We start from the raw sequence: 5,000 nt of genomic DNA, 5'->3' as shown, positions 1-5,000 counted from the left end.
ACGTTAAAATGTCTGAAACGGGGACACTTTTTCCAAACAAGCAAATCCCACACCGAGGGTGCGCAGGTGCCGATGGTGGTCGAGGCATGTGCCCGCAACAAGGGCCAACGTGAGCCGATGGTGGTCGAGGCAACCGCCCGCACCAGCTCGAGGCATGTGCCCACACCAAGGCCCGGCATGTATCGATGGTGTTCGACGTAGGGGCAATCTTCTGCTGATGGTGGTCGAGGCAAGAGCCCGCACCAAGGGCCAGCGTGTGCCCATGGTGCTCGAGGCAACCGTCCGCACCAGGGCCCAGCGTGTGCCGATGGTGGTCGAGGCAACCGCCCGCACCAGGGCCCAGCGTGTGCCGATGGTGCTCGAGGCAACCGCCCGCACCAAGGGCCGGCTTGTGCCGATGGTGGTCGAGGCAACCGCCAGCACCAGGGCCCAGCGTGTGCCGATGGTGGTCGAGGCAACCGCCCGCACCAGGGCCCAGCGTGTGCCGATGGTGGTCGAGGCAAGCGCCCGCACCAGGGCCCAGCGTGTGCCGATGGTGGTCGAGGCAAGCGCCCTCACCAAGGCCGAGCGTGTGCCGATGGTGGTCGAGGCAACCGCCCGCACCAGGGCCCAGCGTGTGCCGATGGTGGTCGAGGCAAGCGCCCGCACCAAGGCCGAGCGTGTGCCGATGGTGGTCGAGGCAAGCGCCCGCACCAGGGCCCAGCGTGTGCCGATGGTGGTCGAGGCAAGCGCCCTCACCAAGGCCGAGCGTGTGCCGATGGTGGTCGAGGCAACCGGCCGCACCAAGGGCCGGCGTGTGCCGATGGTGTTCGAGGCAACCGCCCGCACCAGGGCCCAGCGTGTGCCGATGGTGGTCGAGCCAGGAGCCCGCACCAAGGGCCGGCTTGTGCCGATGCTGTTCGGGGCAACCGCCCGCACCAGGGCCCAGCGTGTGCCGATGGTGCTGGGGGCAAGCGCCCGCCCCAGGGCCCAGCGTGTGCCGATGGTTATCGGGGCAACCGGCCGCACCAGGGCCCAGGGTCTACCGATGGTGCTCGAGGCAACCGCCCGCACCAAGGCTCAGCATGTGCCGATTGTGATCGAGGCAACAACCCACACCAGGGCCCAGCTTGTGCCGATGGCGGTCGAGGCAAGTGCCCGTACCGAAGGGCAGCCTATGCCGATGATGGTCGATGCATGTGCCATCACCATGCGTCATCATGTGCCATTGATGGTCGAGGCCTTGGCCGAAGTTCGATTTTGAGCCACGGTGCCCATGCTTGGCTCCAGCATGTGCTGGTGCCGCATTTTTTTCACTCGGGACAGCATCGCCGGAGCATCGCCGGAGCATCGCCGGAGTACCGCCGGAGTACCGCCGGAGAACCTGACCGGCGGCATTGGGGTTCCGGCGATTGGGAGGGGGGCCGGGGGGGTGTGCGCACATGATGTGCGATTGGTGCTGGTACTTGGCCTTGTGTTGGCCCCCTATCCCTCATCAAACCTCTGAGAATTCACACCCCCTTAAAGAGCATTTGAGATTTTACAGGTTTGCTACCAGTAGCCGTTAAAGTGTCTGAAATGGGGACACTTTTTTCAAACGGTCACAAAATCTTCTCTACTTCGAGTTTTTAGCTGAATTTTTTTGTGCATGCCAACAAAAATAGAAGGATCATGCCTACAAAATTTGGGGCCAAAAATCCTTATAAAAAAATTTTAAAAAATCCCGAACCGCAAAAAGTTTCGAAAATCGTGAAAAATAGAAAACGAGTCATCTTCCAACGAAACTTCACGTGAAGGCTTAGGGGACCATTGTATGAATTTACAAGCCATAAAAATGGCATTGGCACGGCAGAAATTTGAAGATGTGCCTAAACCCACCAGGGCCCAGCGTGTGCCGATGGTGCTCGAGGCAAGCGCCCGCACCAGGGCCCAGCGTGTGCCGATGGTGGTCGAGGCAACCGCCCGCACCAGGGCCGATAGTGTGCCGATGGTGCTCGAGGCAACCTGTCGCACCAGGGCCCAGCGTGTGCCGATGGTGATCGAGGCAACCTGCCGCACCAGGGCCCAGCGTGTGCCGATGGTGGTCGAGGCAAGCGCCCGCACCAGCGCCCAGCGTGTGCCGATGGTGCTCGAGGCAACCGACCGCACCAGGGCCCAGCGTGTGCCGATGGTGCTCGAGGCAACCTGCCGCACCAGGGCCCAGCGTGTGCCGATGGTGCTCGAGGCAAGCGCCCGCACCAGGGCCCAGCGTGTGCCGATGGTGGTCGAGGCAAGCGCCCGCACCAGGGCCCAGCGTGTGCCGATGGTGGTCGAGGCAAGCGCCCGCACCAGGGCCCAGCGTGTGCCGATGGTGGTCGAGGCAACCGCCCGCACCAGGGCCCAGCGTGTGCCGATGGTGCTCGAGGCAACCTGCCGCACCAGGGCCGAGCGTGTGCCGATGGTGGTCGAGGCAAGCGCCCGCACCAGGGCCCAGCGTGTGCCGATGGTGGTCGAGGCAACCTGCCGCACCAGGGCCCAGCGTGTGCCGATGGTGCTCGAGGCAACCGACCGCACCAGGGCCGAGCGTGTGCCGATGGTGCTCGAGGCAAGCGCCCGCACCAGGGCCCAGCGTGTGCCGATGGTGCTCGAGGCAACCGACCGCACCAGGGCCGAGCGTGTGCCGATGGTGGTCGAGGCAAGCGCCCGCACCAGGGCCCAGCGTGTGCCGATGGTGGTCGAGGCAACCGACCGCACCAGGGCCCAGCGTGTGCCGATGGTGCTCGAGGCAAGCGCCCGCACCAGGGCCCAGCGTGTGCCGATGGTGCTCGAGGCAACCTGCCGCACCAGGGCCCAGCGTGTGCCGATGGTGCTCGAGGCAACCTGCCGCACCAGGGCCCAGCGTGTGCCGATGGTGGTCGAGGCAAGCGCCCGCACCAGGGCCCAGCGTGTGCCGATGGTGGTCGAGGCAACCGCCCGCACCAGGGCCCAGCGTGTGCCGATGGTGGTCGAGGCAACCTGCCGCACCAGGGCCCAGCGTGTGCCGATGGTGCTCGAGGCAACCGACCGCACCAGGGCCCAGCGTGTGCCGATGGTGGTCGAGGCAAGCGCCCGCACCAGGGCCCAGCGTGTGCCGATGGTGGTCGAGGCTGCCGATGGTGCTCGAGGCAACCTGCCGCACCAGGGCCCAGCGTGTGCCGATGGTGCTCGAGGCAACCTGCCGCACCAGGGCCGAGCGTGTGCCGATGGTGGTCGAGGCAAGCGCCCGCACCAGGGCCCAGCGTGTGCCGATGGTGGTCGAGGCAACCGACCGCACCAGGGCCCAGCGTGTGCCGATGGTGCTCGAGGCAACCTGCCGCACCAGGGCCCAGCGTGTGCCGATGGTGGTCGAGGCAAGCGCCCGCACCAGGGCCCAGCGTGTGCCGATGGTGGTCGAGGCAAGCGCCCGCACCAGGGCCCAGCGTGTGCCGATGGTGGTCGAGGCAACCGCCCGCACCAGGGCCCAGCGTGTGCCGATGGTGGTCGAGGCAACCTGCCGCACCAGGGCCCAGCGTGTGCCGATGGTGCTCGAGGCAACCGACCGCACCAGGGCGGAGCGTGTGCCGATGGTGGTCGAGGCAAGCGCCCGCACCAGGGCCCAGCGTGTGCCGATGGTGGTCGAGGCTGCCGATGGTGGTCGAGGCAACCTGGCGCACCAGGGCCCAGCGTGTGCCGATGGTGCTCGAGGCAACCGACCGCACCAGGGCCGAGCGTGTGCCGATGGTGCTCGAGGCAAGCTGCCGCACCAGGGCCCAGCGTGTGCCGATGGTGGTCGAGGCAACCGCCCGCACCAGGGCCCAGCGTGTGCCGATGGTGATCGAGGCAACCGACCGCACCAGGGCCCAGCGTGTGCCGATGGTGCTCGAGGCAACCTGCCGCACCAGGGCCCAGCGTGTGCCGATGGTGGTCGAGGCAAGCGCCCGCACCAGCGCCCAGCGTGTGCCGATGGTGCTCGAGGCAACCGACCGCACCAGGGCCCAGCGTGTGCCGATGGTGCTCGAGGCAACCTGTCGCACCAGGGCCCAGCGTGTGCCGATGGTGGTCGAGGCAAGCGCCCGCACCAGGGCCCAGCGTGTGCCGATGGTGGTCGAGGCAAGCGCCCGCACCAGGGCCCAGCGTGTGCCGATGGTGCTCGAGGCAACCGACCGCACCAGGGCCGAGCGTGTGCCGATGGTGGTCGAGGCAAGCGCCCGCACCAGGGCCCAGCGTGTGCCGATGGTGGTCGAGGTAACCTGCCGCACCAGGGCCCAGCGTGTGCCGATGGTGCTCGAGGCAACCGACCGCACCAGGGCCGAGCGTGTGCCGATGGTGGTCGAGGCAAGCGCCCGCACCAGGGCCCAGCTTTTGCCGATGGTGATCGAGGCAACCGGCCGCTCCAGGGCCCAGCGTGTGCCGATGGTTATCGGGGCAACCGGCCGCACCAGGGCCCAGGGTCTGCGGATGGTGCTCGAGGCAACCGCCCGCACCAAGGCTCAGCATGTGCCGCTGGTGATCGAGGCAACAACCCACACCAGGGCCCAGCTTGTGCCGATGGCGGTCGAGGCAAGTGCCCGTACCGAAGGGCAGCCTATGCCGATGATGGTCGATGCATGTGCCATCACCATGCGTCATCATGTGCCATTGATGGTCGAGGCCTTGGCCGAAGTTCGATTTTGAGCCACGGTGCCCATGCTTGGCTCCAGCATGTGCTGGTGCCGCATTTTTTTCACTCGGGACAGCATCGCCGGAGCATCGCCGGAGCATCGCCGGAGTACCGTCGGAGAACCTGACCGGCGGCATTGGGGTTCCGGCGATTGGGAGGGGGGCCGGGGGGGTGTGCGCACATGACGTGCGATGGGTGCTGGTGCTTGGCCCTTGTGTTGGCCCCCTATCCCTCATCAAACCTCTGAGAACTCACACCCCCTTAAAGAGCGTTTGAGATTTTACAGGTTTGCTGCCAGTAGCCGTTGAAGTGTCTGAAATGGGGACACTTTTTTCAAACGGTCACGAAATCTTCTCCGGTTCGA

Source organism: Durio zibethinus, unplaced genomic scaffold, assembly GCF_047325235.1.
Source record: "Durio zibethinus cultivar Kanyao isolate XHJ-2024 unplaced genomic scaffold, ASM4732523v1 HiC_scaffold_3, whole genome shotgun sequence".
Classification (NCBI taxonomy): Eukaryota; Viridiplantae; Streptophyta; class Magnoliopsida; order Malvales; family Malvaceae; genus Durio; species Durio zibethinus.
Note: the sequence above shows the minus strand (reverse complement) of the source record.